Source organism: Phacochoerus africanus, chromosome 11, assembly GCF_016906955.1.
Source record: "Phacochoerus africanus isolate WHEZ1 chromosome 11, ROS_Pafr_v1, whole genome shotgun sequence".
Classification (NCBI taxonomy): Eukaryota; Metazoa; Chordata; class Mammalia; order Artiodactyla; family Suidae; genus Phacochoerus; species Phacochoerus africanus.
Genome location: NC_062554.1, coordinates 74,076,024 through 74,102,260, shown reverse-complemented (window position 1 = coordinate 74,102,260; position 26,237 = coordinate 74,076,024). Strand labels below are relative to the sequence as shown.

At 36.4% G+C, this 26,237-nt stretch overlaps 1 protein-coding gene and 1 non-coding gene across 3 annotated transcripts in view; both read right to left on the bottom strand.

Moving 5' to 3' along the window:
* The window catches only part of PPP1R9A (protein phosphatase 1 regulatory subunit 9A), a 325,008-nt gene that overhangs the window by 166,134 nt on the left and 132,637 nt on the right, over positions 1–26,237 (bottom strand). The gene's annotated exons all lie outside the window — the stretch shown is intronic.
* On the bottom strand, positions 22,628–22,818 carry LOC125112273 (U2 spliceosomal RNA). Its single transcript, XR_007131072.1, has one exon. It is a non-coding gene; the product is annotated as a U2 spliceosomal RNA (small nuclear RNA).

Here is a 26,237-nt window from a genome sequence, read left to right as displayed (position 1 = left end):
TAACAATTTTTTTGAGAGTTTTGACCTTAAATATTAAAACACTATGAAACCTTGATCCTCAATAACAAAGATTCAGCTCCCACTTCCTATGCAAGAAAGGTTGTAACTGGAACACTATGGTTTTAATTCTGAGAACATGTTATAGGAAAGTCAGCTGCACATTCTCTTCTTTTAGACATCTGGCTGAGGGTCTGCTCAGTGGAAGATCACTGCTCATGCTGAGCAAAAAACTAATACTATGCTTTGGTTGAAGTTCTGAGCTGTATGTGTGTTTATGTGGAATGATTTTTTTCATCATGTGAAAACAGAAAGAACTGGTTCCCTGAGTTACCTCTAAAGATAAGAATGGCACACACTCTATCAGTCTGAAGCATATAATTTTATTTAAAACTCAGCCAAATTAAAAATTGGTTTAATTCAGAAGAAAAAAAAATACCTTCTAAAGCACACAAGCACAGAAATTTACTAGCAGCCAGGACCTTGGCAATTGCCCAAATGGGGATACAAATAAACACCATACATACTTTCCCTCATTCTTTGGTGGATTAACCAGGAGAATAATAGCTAAATTCAGCCATCTCCCAGCATCTTCAGTGCAGTCACTACTAATTCATCAAGTCAGGAGAAGGACAAAAGAAACATATTTGCCATATCTGGCCTAATTTCTTATTTTAGTTTCAGGGGAAGCAATAAATGATTACACAGTTAATAAAAAATGATGTTAGAACAGTAATTTCAAGATGTGCTATAGAGAATTATTGATAGTACCTTGTATTCCTTCAGAATGGTTCTCTATAAAAAAGACAAGTAGCAAAGCAAGTCCTCTCACATGAACCAAATGAGCCCTCCTCAAAAACCAATTCCAGTTTGGATGTCACATTATACTTCATGTATAAGTTTTATGTGTTAAAAAGATAGGTGTTGGTTTAAGGTAGCTAGATTATGAATTTTCTTTATTTTATTATTTTCATATTTTTGGTTTTTGCACAAAAATAGAAATGAAGACATTCACTTAATTTTCTGTTGAAAAAGTAAATACATTAGCATTCCTGCTTATTAATAGTTGTTTACATGTTCCACTTGTGTTATCTTAAGAAAGTTGAGCTATTTATTTATTTATTTGTCTTTTTGTCTTCTTAGGGTCACACCTGCAACATATGGATGTTTCCAGGCTAGGGGTCGAGTCAGAGGTGTAGCCGCTGGCCTACACCACAGCCACAGAAATGCCAGATCCGAGCCATGTCTGCGACCTACACCACACCTCATGGCAATGCCAGATCCTTAACCCACTGATCGAGGCCAGGGATCGAACCTGCATCCTCAAGGATTCTGGTTCATTAACCCTGAGCCTTGACAGGAACTCCAAGAAAGTTGACCTTTTAGGTCCGTATATACCTTATCTGTAAAAATGATAGGAATGAAGTAAATGGTCTCCAAGATCACTTTCATCTCTGAAATTCCAAAACTATACCTACAATCATCTACTATTGGAAAGTAGAACATTGTCATTCCATGAATGGTTTCCAGTCTTAGCAGTGCCGCTGACCAAGAGAAAAGGAACCAGTTTTCCCCTGGTTTTATTTTCCAAGGGCAGGGACATCAATTAGTGTGCCTCTTTCATTCCCACCACCCAGGTAAAAATGATTTACTTATCTGGCTGGCCCTTTAGAAATAAGAAACAAGGCCTGCGTGACTCTGTTCTTCTCTTTTGGAAGCAGGTGCCCATATTCTGGTCTGCTCCTTAATAGTGTAATCTTTAGGGCTTTCTCTTGGCTGGAGAAAGCTCTTATTTTCCAGCGTCAGCAGGAATTTAGTGGGTAAGTCTAGTTTTGGAGTTCAGAAGTTAGGAAAATTGATGTTCCTACTAATTTAGGGTATACCATCATACCCAGTCTTTAACAAGGGAACTTTGGTCTCTACTGTTACAACTTGATCAAGATATCTCATAAATGGTTCAGTTTTATGAGAAAATACTGTCCACTAGGCTCCTCACTCTAAACCTCAAAAAAGGAAACTGTGGTAAGGAACACAGGCAATTATAGTAGTTTGTCCTCTGTTAAGTTTCCTCGAGTGCATGGTGTTTTCTGTGTACTTACAAACTTCAGTAAAACAAAATTTAAAGTTAGAAAGCATGCAATACAGAATGCCATGCTCTTTTAAAAAAAAAAGAGAGAGAGAGAGAGAGGGAGACTTTTATAAGGACACCACCATCCACTTAAGTCCCTTAACGAAAAATCAAAGGAATGGGTCCAATATATTTCACCTCCTTAAACAGCTTGCGTTTCTTTGTCTCCCCCACAGTGACAAAGCTCTTCTCATTGGTAAATTACATTGATTTTTCACATGTCAATTTAATTCTCAGCTACTACTTAGGTACCATTACAATCACTCTACGTTGTCACAAGAGTATGCTTGTAAAAAAAAAAGAAAAAGAAAAAGAAAAAAGAAAAAACCCTCAGATTTAATCAGGGCTTTGCTTAAAGAGCCCCCAATTTGTTTTCATTTTTTTAAAATTTAAAACCGCCAATGGCTTCTTATAAGCCACCAGATACAATTCCAACAATACAACAGATCTTACAAGACTTTTAAATAGTCTCACTTCTCATCCTTTCCCTGATAACACTCTTATCAGTATCTCTAACAATCTCAGGATCTCAAACTATGTACAATAACCAGAATTCCCTTGAACGATCCTCCTGCCCATCTTACAAACGACTTAACCTTTAAGATTCCATGAAGACATTACTTCATTTAGGAACCTTCTTGACTGACAGAGCTGGAATTAGGAGCTTCTTCCACTCAAGTTCTATACTCTCCTCTATTATAAACTGTGACCTCAGTTCAGTTTCAGGAGATAGTTATAGGTATTGTCTTAAAAAGGATTTCCTGGCTACATACAACCGGGAAAAAAATCAAACACTACATTCACAATGAGTATTGTCAGATTAAAGCCACAGTGAAGATCTAGGATTACAAAACAACAATGATGATGACAAAAAAAAAAAAAAGCCCAGGATTGGCTTAATTTATTTGATTTCTTTACAGCACACCTGTAATCATCCTAAAGAATAGTGTTCCATGAGAAACACAAATATATTAGACCTTCTACCCTTTTACTACAAATATTTCATTTTGTTTCACTTCTCCCATGAAACTGTGAGTCCTTTAAGCATTACAGCCCATGATCCAGCAGTACTGTGAATAAAGGAAATGTATTTTATTTGTAGTTTCAAATAAAATTAGAGTAAGGAGACTAAAATGAGCTACAACTGATGTTACATTTCAAGAGGTAAAGTATTTATCTTTAAATTACTGAGACTGTATCTGATGAGAGTGAAATCCAAAACACATCACCAATTTCTCAACAGGATAAAAGTAAACAACTGAATTGTGTTTACTTCTATGCCTTAAAGGGTGAGGAAAGGAGAAGGCAGATTCACATTCTTATAGCACAACTATATTGTGTTAGGTGGCTTTACAGAGTGGAATGACGATAATTTGATCAGCCTTAAGCTTTGGGCCCTCTCATATTCAAACTCTTTTTTCTGAAATGAAATATCATTTTCATGAATTTCACTGACTTCTTATCTAAAGTATCAACTACTTTGTAAGTTATGTTGGCTACTTTCCATAATGTATTTTTTACGGCTCTTGAGCTAAAATTCAAATGTATTCTATATACTTTTTTCAGTCTCCAAAGTTACAGAAGATGGACCTTTGCCCCTAATCCCACAGAAATGGAGTGATGTTTGACAGTGGGGAATTGAAAGCAGCTCTTTTGCCCCTTTCCTTTTTGCTTATTTCTGCTCCCCTCTAACCCTGAAAGAACCCAATTAACCTGTTGATTCTTTTCTTAGATATAAAAAAGTAAGAATGAAGAATTAAGCTATTAAAGAATGAGTAGCTCTCTGTCCCTAACAGCCCCTTTTAGAAATCCTGCAGGCAAGATAACATCTGAGAAGAGAGTCTGCCAGCCTGCACAGAGAAGTGTGCAGAACCCAACCTCCTGCCTTGATGATTCACTGAGATTCTTCTTTCCCCTTTTTCCCCTTAAAAACCAACATGACTGAGCAGAATCTTTGGAGCTGGTCTTAGGACATGAGTCCACCTCCTCCCCAGATTGCCAACTTTTCTGATTAAAGGCACTTGCCTCTGAATTATTGGCTTTTGAGGGGCAAGCAGCCAAATCTGAGTTTGGTAACACTCTGATGTCACTACATGTCTGTTTGGCCACTTAAGATATCTCATAGTTTACTTATGTACCATTCAGGGGGCTTTCCCTGAGCATTTTTTTTTTTTCATCCTGTTTCATTTTGGAGAACTTGAATTGCTATATCTTCAATTTCACTAATCTTTATTTGTTGACTATCTAATATGCAGGTAAATCCATCCAGTACATTTTTTCATCTCTAGAACTTTACTTTGGATTTTTTTTATATAAATTCCACTTCCCTATCTCATACTCCCAATCTTTTCTCTAGCATCTCAAACACAATGAATACGGTAAAACAAACTATTGTAATATATTTGTGTACTAATTCTACTATTTATGTCATTCCAACAACAAAAGACTGCTTTTTCTCCTCATTATGCTTTTCCCCCTGCTTCTTATATCCTGGAAATTCCTAATTGAATGCCAGATACCGTGAATCCTACTTACCTTCTTGGATATTTTTGTATTTCTACAAATATTCTTAAGCTTTTTTCTGGCATATGGTTAATTACTTGGAAACTCTCATCCATTTAGGTCTTAATTTTAAGCTTTGTTAAGAGGAAATTAAGCTATATTTAGTCTAGATTAATTTTTTCCCCACTAAGGTGAGACCCTTCTTTGACACTCTAACAAACACCCACAGAATTTTGAGGTTTTCCACTCTAATTGCTGGGAATAAGCCCTCTTTAATACCAGATATGCCATATGGGCACTGTTCCCTCTAATCCTTTCCGGTGTTTCATTCCCTGACCATGGCTACTTGTCTCACATACACATACATGGACTGGCATTCATCTCAGTCTTTAAGGAGGGCCCTCTGGAGATGTCTGGAGGGGAGGGCTCTCTATGTGCAGCTCTCTGATGACTACTGGTCCAAGGACTCTAGCTATTTTGGCTTCCCCAGAATTCCAGCTCAGTTACTAGGTCACTGCTCTCTGCCTGGTTCTGCTTACTGCAGCATGGTCTGGTAACTTCCTTCAGGTAAATCTGGGCAACTGCAGGGTCACCTTTTTTCCCATCTCTCAAGGATCACAGTCTTTCACTGCCTGATATATAATATTTTCACTGCCATTGCTGCATTCAGTTTTCCATCTTTCCATTGTTTCAAGGAGCAGGGTAAATCCAATCTTTGTTAGTACATTATCAATGAAAGCAGAAGTTGAATTTACTCTTGAAATGAACTTGGATAGACTGACTTTTATTCAACTTTATTACTATTTTAAAATGTTCTGCAGATAATGAACCTATGCATGACCTGTACCTAATGCACATCACTCCCACTTCCCTGCCCTTTGCATGCCACCAATGCACATGAAAGCACTGAGAAGCATGTACAAACTAACAAAAAATAACTACATTGCACTAATGAGCTTTCACAGGAAAAAAAATGTGTTTGTGTGTATTTGATAATGAATACCAGTCAGTTAAAAGATTTATCAAAACAAAGATCTGAAGAATTGGAAATTGATGGTATGAAAAGACTGATGCTGAATCTCAAATCATTTGCGTAGAGCAGAGGTCGAAAAAATGCAGCCCACAGGCTGTTTTTGTACAGCCCACAAGCTACTAACGGTTTTTACACTTGTAAAGGGTTGTAGAAGGAAAATAATTATAAAACAAAGAATAAGACAGAAACCGTATGTGCTCTACCTAAAATAAGACCAAAAATGTTTGCTACCTGGCCCTTTAAAGAAAAATTTTCCGAACCCCTAAAACAGAGAATGAAAGCTAGACGACTCTGGAAATTATGTAATAATATATAAAACAGATATCATAAACATTTCTTATGCAAATGTAAGGTCAAGAGAAACTTTGTGTTCCAATAAAAACTATGCATCTTAACATAGCATATCCTTTTGGGATAAGGAATTCTAGTTCTACTGCTGTCTTTGAGTTATTTTTCAACTTTTGTAATTATAGTTCACATATAAATTCTGACCTGTTCACAGTGTTCTGACTTCTCACTCCCTGTAGAAAAACCAGTTTTTCTTCCATTTGCAAGTCATCTCAACATTTCTCTACCTCATATCAATCTATGCTGTTAACTTTCTCTGAACCTGTTATAACATCTACTTGGTTCCCTCATGTCTTATGAGTAAATTCTTTAATGCATCTTCATTATTAAATCTGTATAAAAGACACAATTTTACATTTTCCGAAAACTAAGTTTTAACAGAGTAAATAAAAGCCAAAATGATGAGAAGGAAGTCAAAGAAAAAGTAAATGAAAGTTGTAGGAGAGGAAACACTTTTTTTCTACCCTCTTAGGTTCTATCAATAGGGACAACACATTAAAGTGACAAAAGACCTATTAACAGGAAAAGAGGCATACAAATTTTACTGATGTCTTTAAAATCCTGGGGGCTTCACAAAAGAAGTAAAAACCCGAAGAAGTAATGAGATTCTGGGGACTTATAAACCATTTTACCACAGGGCAATAATACGTAAGTGACTAAATAAAGAAAAAAGGACTTTGGGCTCCTAGAGGTGGTAAATAACAGGAAAGTAACTAAGAAATGTAAGGTTTAAACTGTTTAGAAAGGTTTGTTATGCAGACTCAAGTCATCTCCAGCGATAAGACAACAATAAATGAAACAGTATTATATATCAAGAAACATGCCTCCACTTAATCATCTCAATTTTAATCTGAGATTTATCAGGATCCTTAGAAATAAATTATCACTGAATTTGAGATTTATTTACACAAGCAGACCTAGTATGTAATTAGTGTTTAACTAATACCCAAAACAATTTGCATGCTTCATGTTAACCTTCAATTAAGAATTCACTGGAGCAACTTAAAAGATTTCTGTATAAAATTATACCATGCACTATGAGACAGTAGGTTGAAGGATATGCCAGTCAAGACTATGACACCATGGAATGAGAATTGAGTTGAAGGCAACTGAGAACCAATAGAGGCAAGAGAAGTCCTCTGCCCTCTCCTTACCCAGCTAAATATGGGGCATAAATTTTCCTTGTGAAATTTGTGCCACCAAAAGATGCACCCAATTAAGTTAGCTACCATGTGATTGCAAAAGTAATTTCATGTGATGACATTTATCGGTAGACCTCCTGAAATGACACAATTTTAAAGATTTGAAGAAAATCACTATATGATGCTTGAGAAGAGGCATTAGAACTAAACTATATTTTCAAATAGCTTCTGATTACAGTGTAATTTTTGGAATAGTTTACGATAATGACCAAATGGGGTTTTGGTGACATTTATGAATTTCTAACCTGACTAGGGACCGAAAATCCCGATAACCCTGAGTTTAGGTATTTTAGCTTTTTGAACTTGGATAAAAATATCAAAATAACCTAGGTAAGTATTTCCATATCCTCCTGCCTGACCTATGTATACAACAGCCCTCTACTCATCACTACCATTATGAGATTCTGGAAATGGTGGGAAGAAATAACAAAATGAACATAGCAGATGCTCAAAAGTACTTCCTTAACCCATCCAGACCTCAGAACTGGTTTAAGCAGCAGAAGGACTGTGGGTATACTCTTTCATGTTAAAGACCTTCCACAATAAGAAGTGTACTAAATTTTAGAAAAAAAATACTTAGACAATGTATACTATGATATCCTTAAAACTATTCTCGAATAGTTTATTTTATTACTTTACATAGGGAATGGACTCTGAAGAAGGAAGAAATTATTTGGTAACAAGCCTCCGCATTTTTGGCAGAAGACCATTTCGGAAGCTTTCATAAAGATGGCAATGACATCCTATTGATTTATACTTTCAACAGTTAGTACCAAAGTCAGGGTAGGATTTAAGAATGTTCCTAGTCTCTTTTGCCTTTACCTTCCAAATTATTGCTTTAATATATCCTACTGAATAGCATACTGTTCACATCCTGACATTCAAGTATATGAGAAATTTTATGAGAATGTTTAACATTAGACTACACTTTAAAGACCTTTTCACCTTGCAATAATTTTTAAATGAAATTTCAAATGATTTTGTGCATAAAGTATTGTTCAAAGCCAAACACAGAAAATGGCTTATATTAACTTTGAAGAATTCTGTCATCTTCTTATTGGAAAAAAAATTCAGGTTTCGAAGTAAGCCTACCACTGAAATACATATACTGGAAATGTTTAAAGAAAGTCAACCAAATTTAATCCTGTTATATTTTATATATACCTGTATCTTTATATACAGCTAGAATTAAAACAATAATTCAGAATATAAACTCTGAAACATCAAAATTATTAACCGTATTTTCTTTCTAGTAGGGTAAAAGTTGTGTATTATACAATTATTTTAAATGCAAAGTATAATTAAAAATCAGTTTCTCTAAAAAACCCTAAATGAGGAGTTCCTGCTGTGGTGCAATGGGATCAGCAGCATTTTGGGAGTGCTGGGATGCAGGTTTGATCCCTAGCCCAGCACAGTGGGTTAAGGATCCAGCGTTGCCACAGGTGGGGCTTGGGTCACAGCTGTGGCTTGGATCTGACCCCTGGCCTAGGAACTCCATAAGCTGTGGGGTGGCCAAAAAAAGAAAACAAAAAACAAAAAACAAAAAACACCCTAAATGATAAAAGAGTTAGTTAATATGTCTTGGTTTTAACATGAATATTCATATTTCTCTTATAATAAAGCTAGTTAATAAATTAATTTACTTAAACATGAACATATGGTTCACCTATATAATATAATGATTTGCAGCAATTAAAATTACACTGCAGAATAATGGACTACTATTTAAAATACATTAAGGTGAGGAAAACATAAGACAGTAGATAAAACATGATCCTTTGAAAAATAAAAGTATACATATATATAGTAAAATCACCTGAAAATCTACTTTCAAACTGTAATAGTAATTAGCACTAGGTAACAGAAATACAAGAAATTTTATTTCTTTCCAGATTATATTATTTATGTATTTTTGCAAATAATTGCCTTTATAATTCAATATTTTATTTTAATTTTTAAAATACTGATCCTCAGTGATTTGAAAATCTTGGCTATTCAGAATAATGATCCTAGATAGCTAACATTTTTGTATGCCCTATTTTGTGCTCAGTTAAAATTAACAAAAGTAGAAGGTGAGCTGAACCAAGCTATTCACAATTCTGTTTTGCCACACTCTATGAATTGTCACAAAAAAAAAAAACATTCAACTAGATGTAGTACCCAGGCAAAATAAAATTTAAAACTCCAAAAGTCTTACACAAGGATCTGATACTATTTACCTTTGCAAAGAACCCTGGAAATAGATTTATCTATCCCCAGTCTCACTCTCTTCCTAGTTTGCTAGTTTCTCCCACTCTATTACAAATACTTCTGTGCCACTGATAATTCATAACAAAGAGCATAAGCTGGGGTAATTACTCTCTAAAAACTAAAATCTCATCATTTTATAATTTGTTTGAAATTTTCCATAATGAGATATTTACCTGCTAATCCTACCAGACAACTAAGATAGTATCAAATCATCTCTAATAAGTACAATCACTTAGTTGTATAAGTGCTGGACATAAGTAAATGAAGTGAAAATCTTAATTTATAGTTAGAATTGAAGGCCAAAGTTTCCAGTTTGAGATGAATCACAAAACAAATGTTTCTAGTATGTTAATGGAAAAGTTACTTATTTTTCCTTTGATGTTCTAAAATATTTTCTCAAAAAAATATTTTTTGCCATTTATCATTATCCTGATCATCTGAAGATCAGTTAAAAGTTTTAAAGTGGAAGCCATTGTTCACTAATATTCTCCCTTTTCATATAAGTAGAATTCAAATAATGATTTTATAATATTCTGAACAGAACAAAGATGTTAAATACCTGTAGGTAGAAACAGATAGATAATGACTGTAAGAAGGGAGCTGGGAAAAGGAGAAGCATGACCTGACAAAATACTCCAAGGAATCACAAAAAGTATTATTCATCATGATACTCAACTTACAATTTCATAAGTACATAAACTCTGACAAAAGAATCTTATTCCATAAGCAAAAATAGCATCTTGTACATATATACTAGAAATGAAAATGACTGAAATTTAAAATTTAGCATTAGCCAAGAGTGGTGTTTTTTCTGGTTCTATGACACACAAAACTATTACAATTCATTTTCTCTTTGTTGATTTTCAGCAACTCCCTAAATTTACTTTCATGGAATGGTTTCAAAGTAAACTGTTACAAGGTCATGGTAGTCTATGCTTACTCAAGTAAATACTTGAATTCACCTCTTTTTTAAACTGCACCTCCATTCAACAATATTATTTTCAAATATAATTAAACCCAAATCATTTCTAATTGACATATAAAGTCTAACAACTATATCCTTCCATGCCATTTTAATAAAAGAAATCAGGTTTGCAAGGATGTGAGGTTGACGTCTATGGTTTTTACACTGTGGCATGATTTCTAGAAACACCAGGTGCCACTGGAGTGTTACAGCAAGGTTAACAAAAAGAACGTAGTCAGCCAATAGCTCGGGAAATACTAGTTTAAGATGAGCTGGAAAAAGTTTCCTCTACACTAACATAATGTTTGCACCCCCAAAGTTATCATATATTAAAAAGGTACCCAAGGACAATAAAAAACAAAGAGAAATTATTTGGTTGTAACCTCTGAGGGTAAAAAGAGAACATTTTATTGTGAGATGCTGCACTGCCTGTAGGAAGCTGAAGGACAGCAGTGCCTAAGGAAATAGTAATGTTAATTTTACTCTCTTCTATTTTGGCTGTCTCTTGTCTGTCTGTTCACTCTATCTCTGACAAGAGATTCCCGGGGGGTGGCGGTGGGGTTGGGAGAGAGCTGGAACAAACAAAGGGGTTTCAAAGGCACAGGAGGCACCTAACAAGTAAAAATAAGCTTTTAAGTGAAGAACGCTGGCTGCTATTATCTACATGTGTCAACACTGAAAAGAATGCAGGCTGACTGCTGAGCATATAATTATGGAACAATAAAAAAGCTGGGGCATATTACTTTTTACACACATAATCTAAATAAAATTGAACTACCTAAGAGTCTCCAAAATGCCCTAACTTTTCCTTTCCTCTCTCTTTCTCCCCAGACTACAGTTGGTCCTCTATATACAGAATCCATGGATCCAGAGAGCCTTCTGTAAGGGACTGGAGCATCCTCAGATTTTGGCATCCAAGGGGATTCCTGGAACCAATCCCCTGCAGATACTGAGAACAACAGTTGACCCTTGAACAATGAAGGGATTGGAGCAGTCAACTCCTGCACACTTGAAAATCTACTACACATAATTTTACAATCAGCCGTCCCTATCCATGGTCCTGCATCCACAGATTCAACCAACAGTGGGCCATGCAGCAATATAATACAGATCAGTCCACCCATGCAATTCAAATCCATGTTGCTCAAGGATCGACTGTACTTAAAAACCCCATTCTGCAGTGGATGGATCTCCTCCTTCACATTTTTTCCATTTTAATTGGTCCCCTCTTATGAATGTATTCTCTTAATCTAATGGGTAACTCCACTTCCATTACTAACATTAATATTTTTGCCTAAAGGATATAAGCATAAAAAATTTTTAAACCAAATAGTACTATTTCATTTGGTTTAATCCTCTCCTCTACTTCTCCACACTCTTGATTCCTGCCCCCTCCCACCTCCTTTTAGGTAGACACACACACACACACACACACACACACACACACACACACACCACTCTCCTCACATGTTGGGAAAAGTCAATATTCAGTATTATCATTATTATTTAAAAACTGTTTACACCTGAGCCACTCTGTGTATACAGTTACTTTTTTGCAAAACTTTTCGTTCACTTTAAGGTTTATAATTGCCTTTGTTTTTTGGATAACTTATTATGTGTATTTTTACTAATTCAGCCCAAGACAGTCTAAAAGAATTACAGGAGTTCCCGACGTGGCTCAGTGGTTAACGAATCCGACTAGGAACCATGAGGTTGCAGGTTCGATCCCTGGCCTTTGTTCAGTGGGTTAAGGATCTGGCGTTGTAAGCTGTGGTGTAGGTTGCAGACATGGCTCGGATCCCGCGTTGCTGTGGCTGTGGCATAGGCTGGTGGCTACAGCTCCAATTCGACCCCTAGCCTGGGAACCTCCATATGCCAAGGTAGCGGCCCTAGAAAAGGCAAAAAGACAAAAAAAAAAAAGAATTACAAAGCAAAACTTCCCTTACTCCAGTGTAACCCCCTCTCAGATAATATGTTTCATGCCTGTTTAACCCTCATGAGGTCTTGTAATGTGGAATGTATACTCTCTAGGCATTTAACCAACTATTTCCTAAAACTTCACTATCACTCTGGGAATTCCCTTTATTTCTCTCTGCTGGATAAGACTCCCTGGAGTCTCTATATTCCTTCTTCTCTATGAATGTCGTTAGTTTTGTGGTATACAACTTCAGCAGAGGGAAAATATTTTTAAAACATTGCATGTATGAAACTGCTTTAATGTATTCACATATGTGATTGACAATTTTGGTGTAGAATTCTATGATGGAAATTATTTTCCCTCAAAATATTTTTTTTGGCCATGCCCATGGCCATGGATCAAACCCGTGCCATATAAGTGACCAGAGCTGCAGTGACAATGCAGGATTCTTAACCCACTGAACCACAGGAGAACTCCCTGCTCTATTTTGAGTTTTCTTTGTTTTTACTAAGAAATTTGATGCCATCCATATTTCCACACTATTGAGGTTTTTCTCGTCTACAAGTTTTCTTCTTTTTATCTTTGGTGCTTTAGAATTTCACAATGATACCAAAGTATTTTTCTTTACTGAACAGTAATAAACCTTTTTATCTCAATATTCACGTACTGATTCTAGGAAAATCTCCTTGTGCAACTTATTTTATATGTTCTCTTTTCTTTTCCTTTGTTCTCTAGTTTTCTGGACTCCTGTTAGTTGGAAGTTGGACCTCCGGGGTTGATCACATTTTACTATCTAATTTTTCTCTCCTATCTTCCATATCTACTTCTTCTACCTCTTTGCAAGATTTCCTCATCCCTATGTTCAAAAACATACTGGATTTTAAAATGTCCACTCTCACTTTTGTCTAAAAGCTGCTTTTTGTGCTCTGAAAAACATTTTTAGAACACCTAACACTTGTTTCATAGATGTACTTACTATCTTATATTACTTACAGTATTTTTAAATTAAATTGCCTTCTTCCTGCATTATCTCCCCTTTAATTCCTATTTTTGTTTGTTTATCCATTCGTGAAATTTGGCTCTGCATACTTAATTATTTAAGAGTACATGTCTTCTTATACTTCAATAAAATTAAATTAAAAAAAAAAAGAGTACATGTATTAGTTTGTTAAGGCCGCCACAACAAAGCACCACAGTGTGGGTGGCTTAAACAACAGAAATTTATTTTCTCAAAGTTCTGGAAGCTAAAAGTCTAAGGTGTTGGCAGGTTTGGTTTCCTCTAAGGCCTCCCCATGACTTGCATATGCTCACCTTCTGGCTATGTCCTCACATGATCTTTACTCTCTGTGTGTGAATCCCTTATTACCTCTTTGTGTGTCCACTTACCTCTTATGATAAAGACACCAATCAGACTGGATTAGCATTCACCTATTAGCCTCATTTAAATTAAACACCTCTTAAAAGGCCCTATCTCCAAATACAGGCAAACTCTAAGGTGCTTGGGCTTAGGGCTTAACATGAATCTGGGCAGGAGGGTACAATTCTGCCCTTAAGAGTATATTTCTGCATAGCTGAGTAGAGTGCTGTGCCCTTGCACAAAGCTTATTGAATGGTGAATCCCAATGCAGGTTGATGAAGTGATAACCCAGCTGTCTAACTGAATGATTCCAAATATTTGCTAAAATTTTCCTCTTGGCTTAAAAATGTTTCTCAGAGAAGAATTCTTCTCCTGCTGTGAACAACGTAAGAGAAAGAGACTAGCAATTTTAGCATTCAGTATGAAGATAACCGGTTTTGTTCAAATTCTTTAGATGGAAAGATACATCTTCTCCTAGTTGTGAAAAGGCCTGGTTGCTTCAATAGCAAGAAGATCTACGCAAACATTCAAAAGAATTTCCTGATCTTATTCCCATTGCACACTCCAATTTTTAGAGGTACTTGGAGTGTCAACTTTTGATGTTCTCAGTGGTTCTTCATTTCTTTATGTCGGTCCAAGTTTCTCTCTGGTATCATATTCCCTGTGTTAGGAGAACTTCCTTTAACATTTCTTGCAGCACAGGTTTGCTGGTAATGAATTCTCTCTGTTTTTTACTTTTCTAAAAAAAAAAAGTGGGTTTTTTCACCTTTATTTTTGAAAGATATTTTTACTGAGTATAGAATTTTGGGTTTTCAAGCTGTATTTTATCCAGTACTTTTTTAAAAAGTCACTTCACTGTCTTATATTTTGCAAAGTTTTAAAAACAGTTCTGCTAAAATTCTTCACTGCTATGTCTGTCATTTAATTTTTTTTTCATGTCTTCAAGGTTTTCATTTACTCTTTTATTTTGGACAATTTTAGTATTAATTTGCCTACATGACTTTTCTTAATGTTTAGCCTACATGAAAATTTCTGAGTTCCTCTAACTCATAACTTTATACATTTTGTTAATTTTAGAAAGCCTGGCCATTATCTCTTCAAATATTTCTTCTACTGTATAGTCTCTTTACTTCTGCATTCCCACCACACAAACATATACCATTTACTATTGTTTAAGAAATCTCTAAAACTATGCTTTCTGTTTTTCCCACTCTCTTTTCCTCTTTAGTTTTTAGTTTGGTTAATTTTGATTGATCTACCCTGAAGTTCACTGATTCTTTCCTCAACTGAGTCAGGTCCCCAAATTAGCCCATTGAAGGCATTCTTTATCTGTTACTGTTCTTTCTAAAAAATTTCCAGTATTGGCCATGAGTTCAATGTTAATGAATCAACAATATTAAATAAAATGTCTTTAAGCAGAAACGCACAATATAAAACAAATTATATGTTGACTGGTTGATGAAAACTTGTGACCAGAGGCTCTTAGGAACCTAAAACTGTATTTTCTCTAGGAGCAAAGATGTGATATTCAATAATAAAGTGTTTGCAGCAACTTAAAGAACATAACTACTCCAAATAATAACAAGAGACTGTACTTTAAAAGATAAAAGGAAATGTATTAAGTTGAACTGATGAATTATTATTTTTTTTTGGTCTTTTTGCCGTTTCGTGGGCTGCTCCTGCGGCATATGGATTTTCCCAGGCTAGGGGTTGAATCGGAGCTGTAGCCACCGGCCTACGCCAGAGCCACAGCAACGCGGGATCCGAGCCGCGTCTGCAACCTACACCACAGCTCATGGCAACGCCGGATTCTCAACCCACTGAGCAAGGCCAGGGACCGAACCCGCAACCTCATGGTTCCTAGTCAGATTCATTAACCACTGTGCCATGACGGGAACTGCTAAACTGCTGAATTATAAAGTTAAATAATTTAAGGTCCAAGTTAATTATTACTAAGATAAGTAGATCTCAAAGTCCCCCTTTTTATAATAAATTTTGTAATGCCCTCCTTACTAACTTGAAATGAATTCACATGATAAAAACTACCCCACACATAATTTCAAAATAATGTCTTATGACCTAATTAAAATATGAAGGAAAAATAAGGAAAATGTAATATATGATAAACTAATATGTATTTCACTATAACTATATCTCAGAATCAACTAAACTAAAAGACAAATCTCTATAAATTTCCACAACTCTTGGTAACAACCATCCATTTATTCATTTGGCTCTTTTGTAGTTTTAAGAAAACTGTGACTATAGTGTCTTGTGCTGGCCAAAGTAACATCTAATATGCAAACTTACCACATCCAAACTTTATCTTAGGCACATGTAAGAATCTGTGATACAGGTAAAATGTACCTTTGACCGAGTAAGACACATATTACAGAGTTGTACAAAACAAGTTTGTGGAATGAAACCTTCTTAAAATAAATAATGGAACTGCTTTCTCTTTGATCAAAATGTATGTGTAACTCGGTCACCATTCTGTACAGTAGAAAAAAAAATTGTATTTGGGAAATAATTTTAAAAATAAACTAAAATTTAAAAAAATATATATTAATGACAGTTTTTCCAATCATTCCCTGGAGGCCTTTTAGGGTCACAACCCACCAATTCACTGCCAAGAAACCTCTTCCACACTGCTCAGCATAAAAGTTGCCATGACTCAGATAAATGTTTTTGCTCTTTTTCAGATTAGTCTTTCAGCTCTGCTTCATCACAACGACACTCTATTTGACCAGTCTATTTGCAATGGAAGTTTATTTTAACAATATTTGCAAGACTGCAGCTACGGCCCTGCAGTCCTCCATCTGCCATCAAACACCCACAGCCACTACTGCTACCAAGCAACACTCGCACAGATATAAGTGCTCTTTGACAGCAAAGCCTGTTGTGGATGTATTTCTTTAAAATATCCAGTGGCTCTGCTAGAAGTAAGAAGGATATAGTTTTATAATTATACTAAGACAATCATAGCTGAACAGGAGAAAAATCACTGATCTAAATGCTGAGCTGCTTCTATCTGTAGGAGGGAGGACCTGCCAAGAACATTTTTGGCTCTCCTTCACACCAACACATAGGGGCCTGGAGATGTTGAGGTTTGCAGTTCTCTTCTTGTGCCCTCTCAAATGTTCATTGTTATGTTCTTTTGATAAAAACAAGGGTGAGAACTTGAGTCTGAAGATGGTTTCTGAATCTTTCCAATAAGAAAAAAGTGTTGGGCAGATTGTTCCTCTCACCCTGAAAGGTCACGTAATTCATTCCCCTGACTCCAGGCTCCTGTCAGCTGTGCAAAGGAGAAATTCCTTCATCCTCAAGATATACACAATTGCTCTAGTCAAAAGAAAGTGAGAACCAAAACAATTACCAGAAGACACAAGCTAATGAGACTCCCTTCAATTCCACTGCCTTGGTGGCTGATTTTAAAAAGAATTTGTGGCCCTAGTTCAGCATCTTCTCAAAGTATACAAGTTTCTTCAAATCACTGAGGTATTTTAAGCAAATGCTATATTCAGTGTTTTCATTTTAAGGAAATTAATTTACAAGCCATTTTCAGATACAATGCTCTATGTTAATTAAGTTTCCTTGCACCTTGGGTAACAGGGACATTAGCATGCTAATAGAGACAAAAGCACAGCTTATTAAATACCATTCAGAGAATGATGATAATTCATTTTTATTATTTTTTAATAGTTATTTCCCCAATACAATTTTATTTTCTACTGTATAGCATGGTGACCCAGTTACACATACATGTACACATTCTGTTTTCCCACATTATCATGCTCCATCATGAGTGACTAGACATAGCTCCCAGTGCTACACAGCAGGATCTCATTCCTAATCCATTCCAAAGGCAATAGTTTTTATCTATTAACCCCAAGATGCTTAACCAACCCACTCCCTCCCCCCCCTCCTTGGCAACCACAAATCTATTCTCCAAGTCCATGATTTTCTTTTCTGTGGAAAGGATCCTTTGTGCCATATATTAGATTCCAGAAATAAGTGCTATCATATGGTATTTATCTTTCTCTTTCTGACTCACTTCACGCGTATGAGAGTCTCTAGTTCCATCCATGTAGCTGCAAACAGCATTATTTTGTTCTTTCTATGGCTGAGTAGTATTCCACTGTGTACATGTACTACATCTTCGTAATCCAATTATCTGTTGATGGACATTTGGTTTGTTTCCATGTCTTGGCTATTATGAATAGTGCTGCAATGAACATGCAGGTACATGTGTCTTTTTTAAGGAAAATTTTGTCCAGATACCTCCCAAGAGTGGGATGGCTGGGTCACATGGTAGTTCTATGTATAGATTTCTAAGGTACCTCCATACTGTTCTCCACAGTGGGGTTGTACCAATTTACATTCCCACTAACAGTGCAGGAGCGTTCCCTTTTCTCCACACGACCTCCAGCATTTGTTATTTGTGGACTTATTAATGATTGCCATTCTGACCGGTGTGATTTTGCATTTCTCTAATAATCACAGATGTTGAGCCTTTTTTCATGTGCTTGTTGGCCATCTGTACATCTCCCTTGGAGAAATGCCTACTCAGGTCTTTTGCCCATTTTTTCAGCTAGGTTGTTGGCTTTTTTTGCTGTTAAGTTATTTAAGTTGCTTATATATTCTAGGGGTTAAACCCTTGTCCATTGCATCACTTGAAGCTATTTTCTCCCATTCTGCAAGTTGCGTTTTTGTCTTCTTCTTGGTTTCCTTTGCTGTGCAAAAAAGCCTGTCAGTTTGATTCGGTCCTGTTGGTTTATTTTTGCTTTTATTTCTGTTGCTTTGGGAGACTGACCTGAGAAAACATTTCATAAGGTTGATGTCAGAGAATGTTTTGCCTATGTTTTCTTCCAGGAGTTTGATGGTGTCTTGTCTTATATTTAAGTCTATCAGCCATTTTGAGTTTATTTTCAGGCATGGTGTGGGGGTGTGTTCTAGTTTCATTGATTTGCATGCAGCTGTCCAGGTTTCCCAGCAATACATGCTGAAAAGACTGTCTTTTCCCCATTTTATATTCTTGCCTCCTTTGTCAAAGATTAAATGACTCTAAGTATCTGGGTTTATTCCTGTGTTCTCCATTCTGTTCCATTGGTCTGTATGTCTGTTTTGGTACCAGGACCACACTGTCTTGATGACTGTGGCTTTGTAATATTGCCTGAAGTCTGGGAGAGTTATGCCTCCTGCTTGGTTTTTGTTTCTCAGGATTGCTTTGGCGATTCTGGGTCTTTTGTTGTTCCATATAAATGTTTGGATTGTTTGTTCTAGTTCTGTGAAAAATGTCATGGGTGATTTGATAGGGATTGCACTGAATCTGTGGATTGCTCTGTATGGCCATTTTTACAATATTAAATTTTCCAACCCAGGAGCATGGAGTATCATTGCATTTCTTTACATCTTCTTTAATTTCTTTGATTAATGTTTTATGGTTCTCAGCATATAAGTCCTTTACCTCCTAGGTCAGGTGTATTCCCAGGTATTTGCTTTTGTGGGGTGCGATTTTAAAAGGTATTATATTTTTGTATTCCTTTTCTAATATTTCATTGTTCGTGTACAGAAATGCATCTGATTTCTGAATGTTAGTCTTGCATCCTGCCTGCTACTCTGCTGAATTTGTTGATCAGTTCAGTTAGTTTTTTGGGTTGAGTCCTTAGGCTTTTCTATGTATAGTATCACGTCGTCTGCATACAGAGACAGTTTTGCCTCTTCTCTTCCTATTTGGATGCCTTTTATTTCTTTTGCTTGTCTGATTGCTGTGGCTAGGACTTCCAGTGCTATGTTGAATAACGGTGGTGAGAGTGGACGTACTTGTCTCGCTCCAGATTATAGTGGGAAGGCTTTTGGCTTTTCTCCATTGAGTATTATATTTGCTGTGGGTTTGTCATAAAAGACTTTGATTATGTTAAGGTGTGTTCCCTCTATACCCACTTTGGTAAGAGTTTTGATCATGAATGGACGTTGGACTTTGTCAGATGCTTTTTCTACATCAACTGAGATGATCATGTGGTTTTTGACTTCTTTTGTGAATGTGATGTATGACGTTGACTGATTTGCGTATGCTGAACCGTCCTTGTGCACCTGGGATGAATCCCACCTGGTCGTGGTGTATGATCTTTTTGATGTGTTGTTAGATTCAGATGGCTAAGATTTTGTTGAGAATTTTTGCATCTATATTCATCAAAGATATTGGCCGATAGTTTTCTTTTTTGGTGGTATCTTTGTCTGGTTTTGGAATGAGGGTGATGGTGGCCTCATAGAATGTCTTTGGGAGTGTTCCTTCTTCTTCAACCTTTTGAAAAAGTTTAAGGAGGATGGGTATCAGTTCCTCTCTGTATGTTTGGTAGAATTCGCCTGTGAAGCCATCTGGTCCTGGACTTTTATTTGTAGGGAGTGTTTTTATGACATATTCAATTTCATTTCTAGTGATCGGTCTGTTCAGCTGATCTGCTTCGTCTTGATTCACAATGGCAAGCTGTAAGTTTCTAGAAAGTTGTCCATTTCTTCTAGGTTGTCAAATTTGTACGCATACAGTTGTTTATCATATTCTGTCATGGTTTTTTGCATTTCTGTAATATCTGTAACATTTGTTTAAATGTTTTTCATTTCTGATGTTGTTTATTTGGGTTTTTTCTCTCCTCTTCTTGGGGAGTCTAGCCAGAGGTTTGTCAATTTTGTTTACCTTTCCAAAGAGCCAGCTCTTGGGGTCTTATTGATTTCTTCCATTGTTGTTTTAATCTCTATTTTATCGATTTCCTTTTTCATCTTTATGATTTCCTTCCTTCTGTTGACTTTAGGTTTTGTTTTTTCTTCTTTTTTAATTCACTTAGGTGTTGGGTTAAGTTGTCGATTTGATATTTTTCTTTTCTGAGGAAGGCCTGTATTGCTATGAATTTCCCTCTGAGCACTGCTTTTGTGGCATCCCATAGATTTTGAGTGGATGTGTCTTCATTATCATTTGTCTCAAGGTATTTTTTAATTTCCTTCTTGATTTCCTCATTGACCCATTGATTTTTTAGTAGCATGTTGTTTAGTCTCCATGTAGTCAGTTTTTTCTCATTTCTTTTCCTATGGTTGATTTCTAGTTTCATGCCATTGTGGTCAGAGAAGATACTTGAAATAATTTCTATATTCTTAAATTTGTTAAGATTACCTTTATGCCCCAGTATGTGATCAATTCTTGAGAATGTTCCATGTGCACTTGAGAAGAATGGGTATTCTGATTTTATTGGATGTAATGGCCTGAAAATGTCAATTATGTCTAACTTTTCTAGTGTGTCCTTTAGGATCTCTGTTGCCTTATTGATTTTCTGTCTAGAGGATAATTGTTGTGAGTGGGGTGTTAAAGTCTCCTACTGTGATTATATTTGCATCAATTTCTCCTTTTATGTCTGTTAGTATTTATTGTAGGTATCTGGGTGCTCCTATATTAGGAGCATATATGTTGATGATTGTAATATCCTCTTCTTGAATGGATCCTTTAACCATTAAATAGTGTCCTTCTTTGTCTTTCTTAATGACCTTTGTTTTAAAGTCTATTTTGTCTGATATGAGTATTGCAACTCCTGCTTTCCTGTCTTGTCCACTGGCATGAAACAGTTTTTCCCATCCCCCAATTTCAATCTATATGTGTCCTTTGCTCCAGGGTGAGTTTCTCGTAGGCAGCAGATTGAAGGTTTTTGCTTTTTTATCCAACCTGCCAATCTGTGTCTTTTGATTGGAGCATTTAGTCCATTGACATTTAAGATGATTATTGATAGATACGTATTTAGTGACATTTTCCAGCTGATTCTATGTTTCTCTTTTCTTTTCTGTTTTGGGTTGGATGCTTTCCATTTATTTTATGTTTGTGTACTTTTCTTTTCAGTTTTTGTGAATGTAATGTTTGGTTTTGATTTGTGGTTGCCCTATTTTTTAAGTACGTTAAGCCCTTCCTGTATCTGCTTTCTTTTGCCTGATAGTCATATAGGCTCAGATACATCATTAAAATAAAAAAAGAATCTATATTTTCTTACTTTCCTTCCCCACATTGTATGATTTTGATGTCTTTTTTATTTTTTTTTAACATCTTCATGTTTAGATCTGTATGCTGGCTTATTTAAATGACTGCTTTCCAACTGTGGTTTCCTCCATCCTAATTCTTCTTTTCCTCTTTTTTCTCTCACTCTTTTTTTTTTAATTTAGAGAAGCCCTTTCAGTATTTCTTTTAGAATGGGTTAAATATTGCTGTACTCTTTTAGCTTTTGTTTGTTGGAGAAATTCTTTATTACCCCTTCTAATTAAAATGATATTCTTGCTGGATAGAGTAGTCCAGGTTGCAGATTTTTTCCTTTCAGCACTTTAAATATATCTTGCCACTCCCTTCTGGCCTGTGGTGTTTCTGTAGAGAAATCAGCTGATAGCCTTATGGGGGTTTCCTTATAATTAATGCTTTGCTTTTCTCTTGCTGCCTTTAGAATTCTTTGTCTTTAACTTTTGCCATTTTTATTATAATATGTCTTGGTGTGGGCCTGTTTGGGTTCAGCTTGTTTGGGGCCCTCTGTGCTTCCTGTATCTTGATATCAGTATGCTTTACATTTGGAAAGTTTTCAACCATAATTTCTTCAAATATATATATATATATATATAGTTTGTCTTTTTGTCTTTTCTAGGGCCAGTCCCGCAGCACATGGAGGTTCCCAGGCTAGGGGCCAAATTGGAGCTGTAGCTGCCAGCTTACGCCAGAGCCACAGCAACACAGGATCCAAGCCATATCTGCAACCTACACCACAGCTCATGGCAATGCCGGATCCCCAACCCACTGAGCAAGGCCAGGGACCAAACCCGCAGCCTCATGGTTCCTAGTCGGATTCGTTAACCACTGAGCCACAACGGGAACTCCAAAGGTGATTTTTGACCACAGAAATTTCCCCCGAGATGAGCTGCACCATTCCTGGAAGTACTGCAATACCAGGTCGATGTGTAGAGTGGACGGAGCAAGCTCCTATTCCAACTCCCAGCTCCAAAAATCCATTTAATACATTGACCTCAGATAGAGAACGTATCAGATATTAAACTGATAAGAACAGATACTACACTTGATCTTAGCCAAAAGGCTGAGAAGTGATCAAATATATTTTCAATCCCCTTTTCTTTTTCTTTTCCTTCTGGAGTTCCTATTTATGCATAGATTAGCCCGCTTTATATTATCTCATAGGTCTCTTATATTGCTTTCATGTTTTTTTCATTTGTGATAACTCATTTTTAAAGGCCCGAGGTAAATTTTTAAAGTTATGTTATCATATAAGTGATGATGGTGCAAACTTCAGTTATTAGAATGTCACCTGTTGAATTTTTGCCTGTCTACTTAATATTTTTATAGATAGCTCATACATGCTTATAACTTTCTATAGATTTTCATGAAGAACTTCCCACTGCTGGCACTGCACTGAGCCTAGCACAAGCCTGAGAAGACAAGAAGCCCAAAAAATTCCAGGTGTTTTGTTTGTCCAGGTATTTCATTGTCTGGACATAGGAGTCTCCTTATAATGAAAAAGATTTTTCAAAACCCCACGTTATAATAGGATTCTGTTGTAATAAGTTGATAGCTCAATATAACTAATATATTTAAGGCTGAAGGTAAAATTTCTGTGTTACCCAACACCACTCCATATCTCAGCCACTACTACTGACTTCCATCTTTACTGAGTCATCTGCCCATAAACTAGGAGTATTTCTAATCTAAGCACTGTGCATTCACAGTCTGAATTACAATGGGATTAACAGAATATTTATCTTCACCAAGAGGCTTCATTCAGAGAGTATACAGTTAGGTGATGTGTGTATGAGCTTGCTGCCAGATGGTACAAGTTTATTACATTAAAGTCATATCTAAATTTGAATAATCTGTCACAGTGATGTTTGGGTGAGGTGAAAGAGCCAATTTTCTGAGGTCGCAAAGCTACACTTAGATGATTCTAGCACCTAAATCTATTATGACTTGAAGTAAAAGTTTGGGAGCTTTTGACTTTATCTGTTTAATCACAGTACATAATGGAGTGATTCCATTACTTTAACTTTTAAAATACCAGCTCTCAGTTTTAGCACTAATTATGAAGGACCCTCTCTTTGGGCACTTGCGATTGGGGCATGCCACTTTATCTTTCTTTTACATATATACTCTTTATTAGATAGTGTCCAAGTTCAATTTCTAATGTATATCTTAATCCATGCTCCATAAAGCCAGTTTATATAAATCTTCAACTCTGCCCCACCTCCCTGCCAAACTGCATGGCTGCCTTGAACTCGTACTGTCAGAGGTGACCAATGTGGATATTCAGCCCACCTAGACATTATTTGTTGGCCTCACATAAAAGGACTCAGACACTTGGAGTTCAGTTTCTTAAGTAAATCTGAACATACAAAAGGCTTGGCTTTAACCCAAAGTAGGCCTAAAGACATTACAGCACTTACATAGCTGGTGTTTTAGAGTCTTGAAACTTGTACTGTGACAGAGAATGGGGATGGTAGATTTTAGAGGACCATCAGTCCATGTCCTGGATTTTTCAAATTTCTAGGACCATTTCCAAAATGTCTGCTCGATCTTCCTCAGACTGTAGCTTTTTCTACACCCTAACCCTCCCAGCATCCATGGCAAGACATCTCAGTCACACATTTCTCAGCAAAAAAGGGCTGGAAGGGGCTCTGGATCAGGATCCAAGGTCTAGATCTTAATCTCAAAAGAATTCAGTATACACTCAGAATGAAGGAAACTAAATAAAATCCAAATTCAAGTCTAGGTGGTAGAGTTACTGAGCCAGAGAATTCTTTTATGGCGTTAAGACCATCACATCTTTTACGGAAGTTTTTGCCCATAAAGCTCACACCTAATGTAGATAAATTCTGCATGTTCAAACTCACACAAAATACCAACTGTTTAAGTTCTAGGATCAATAGATATAAAGTAATAAAATAATTAGTGCTCATGTCATGATCCATTTGGGAGATGTGCTTGGGCAGTTTAATCACAAGTCACAGGGCAGACTGGCTCACAGTTCTCTGAATTCTGGGCTGAGAACCTACAGCTCCTTACTATGCTGTTATTCTCATACTTTGGAGAGAGTGGAATTTTCATAAGGACTAAAACACTACTGTGATAGAGTTCTCTGGAATTTCATAAAAAGAAACACAAAAGGATAAACAACAAAAAAAAAGGAATAAGAATGGTTGTTCATAAGGATCAAGGTAGAAGAGGCCCAGGATGATATTAAATATACCTTTTTATAAAATTTTGATTATTTTTAACCATGCAATATTACCTGTAAAAGTAAAGAAGAAAAAGAATGAAGAATAATTAAGATGGTACTTAGAAAATTTAAAAAATGAAGAGTTCCCATTGTGGCTTAGTGAGTTAAGAAACCAACTAGTATCCATTCAGATGTGGGTTCAATCCCTGGCCTCATTCAGTGGGTTAAGGCTTCAGCATTGCTGTGAACTGTGGTATAGGTTGCAGATGCAGCTTGGATCTGGCACTGCTGTGGCTGTGGTGTAGGCTGCAGCTGTAGCTCTGATTCGACCCCTAGCCTGGGAACTTCCATATGCCATAGGTGTCACTCTAAAAAAAAATTTAAAAAAAAAAACCTTAGAGATGATACATGAATAACTAAAGTTGAAAAATACCTCTTTAATATACAGATGGCCAACAAACACATGAAAAAATGCTCAACATCGCTGGTTATAAGAGAAATGCAAATCAAAAAAAAAACCATGAGATATCACCTCACACCAGTCAGAATGGCCATCATTAATAAATCCACAAATAACAAGTGCCAGAGGGGCTGTGGAGAAAAGGGAACCCTCCTACACTGTTGGTGGGAATGTAAACTGGTACAGCCACTATGGAGAACAGTTTGGAGATACCTTAGAAATCTATACATAGAACTTCCATATGACCCCGCAATCCCACTCTTGGGCATCTATCCGGACAAAACTCTACTTAAAAGAGACACGTGCACCCGCATGTTCATTGCAGCACTATTCACAATAGCCAAGACATGGAAACAACCCAAATGTCCATCGACAGATGATTGGATTCGGAAGAAGTGGTATATATACACAATGGAATACTACTCAGCCATAAAAAAGAATGACATAATGTCATTTGCAGCAACATGGATGGAGCTAGAGAATCTCATACTGAGTGAAATGAGCCAGAAAGACAAAGACAAATACCATACGATATCACTTATAACTGGAATCTAATATCCAGCACAAATGAACATCTCCTTAGAAAAGAAACTCATGGACTTGGAGAAGAGACTTGTGGCTGCCTGATGGGAGGGGGAGGGAGTGGGAGGGATCGGGAGCTTGGACTTATCAGACACAACTTAGAATAGATTGACAAGGAGATCCTGCTGAATAGCATTGAGAACTTTGTCTAGATACTCATGTTGCAACAGAAGAAAGACTGGGGGAAAAATGTAATTGTAATGTATACATGTAAGGATAACCTGACCCCCTTGCTGTACAGTGGGAAAATTAAAAAAAT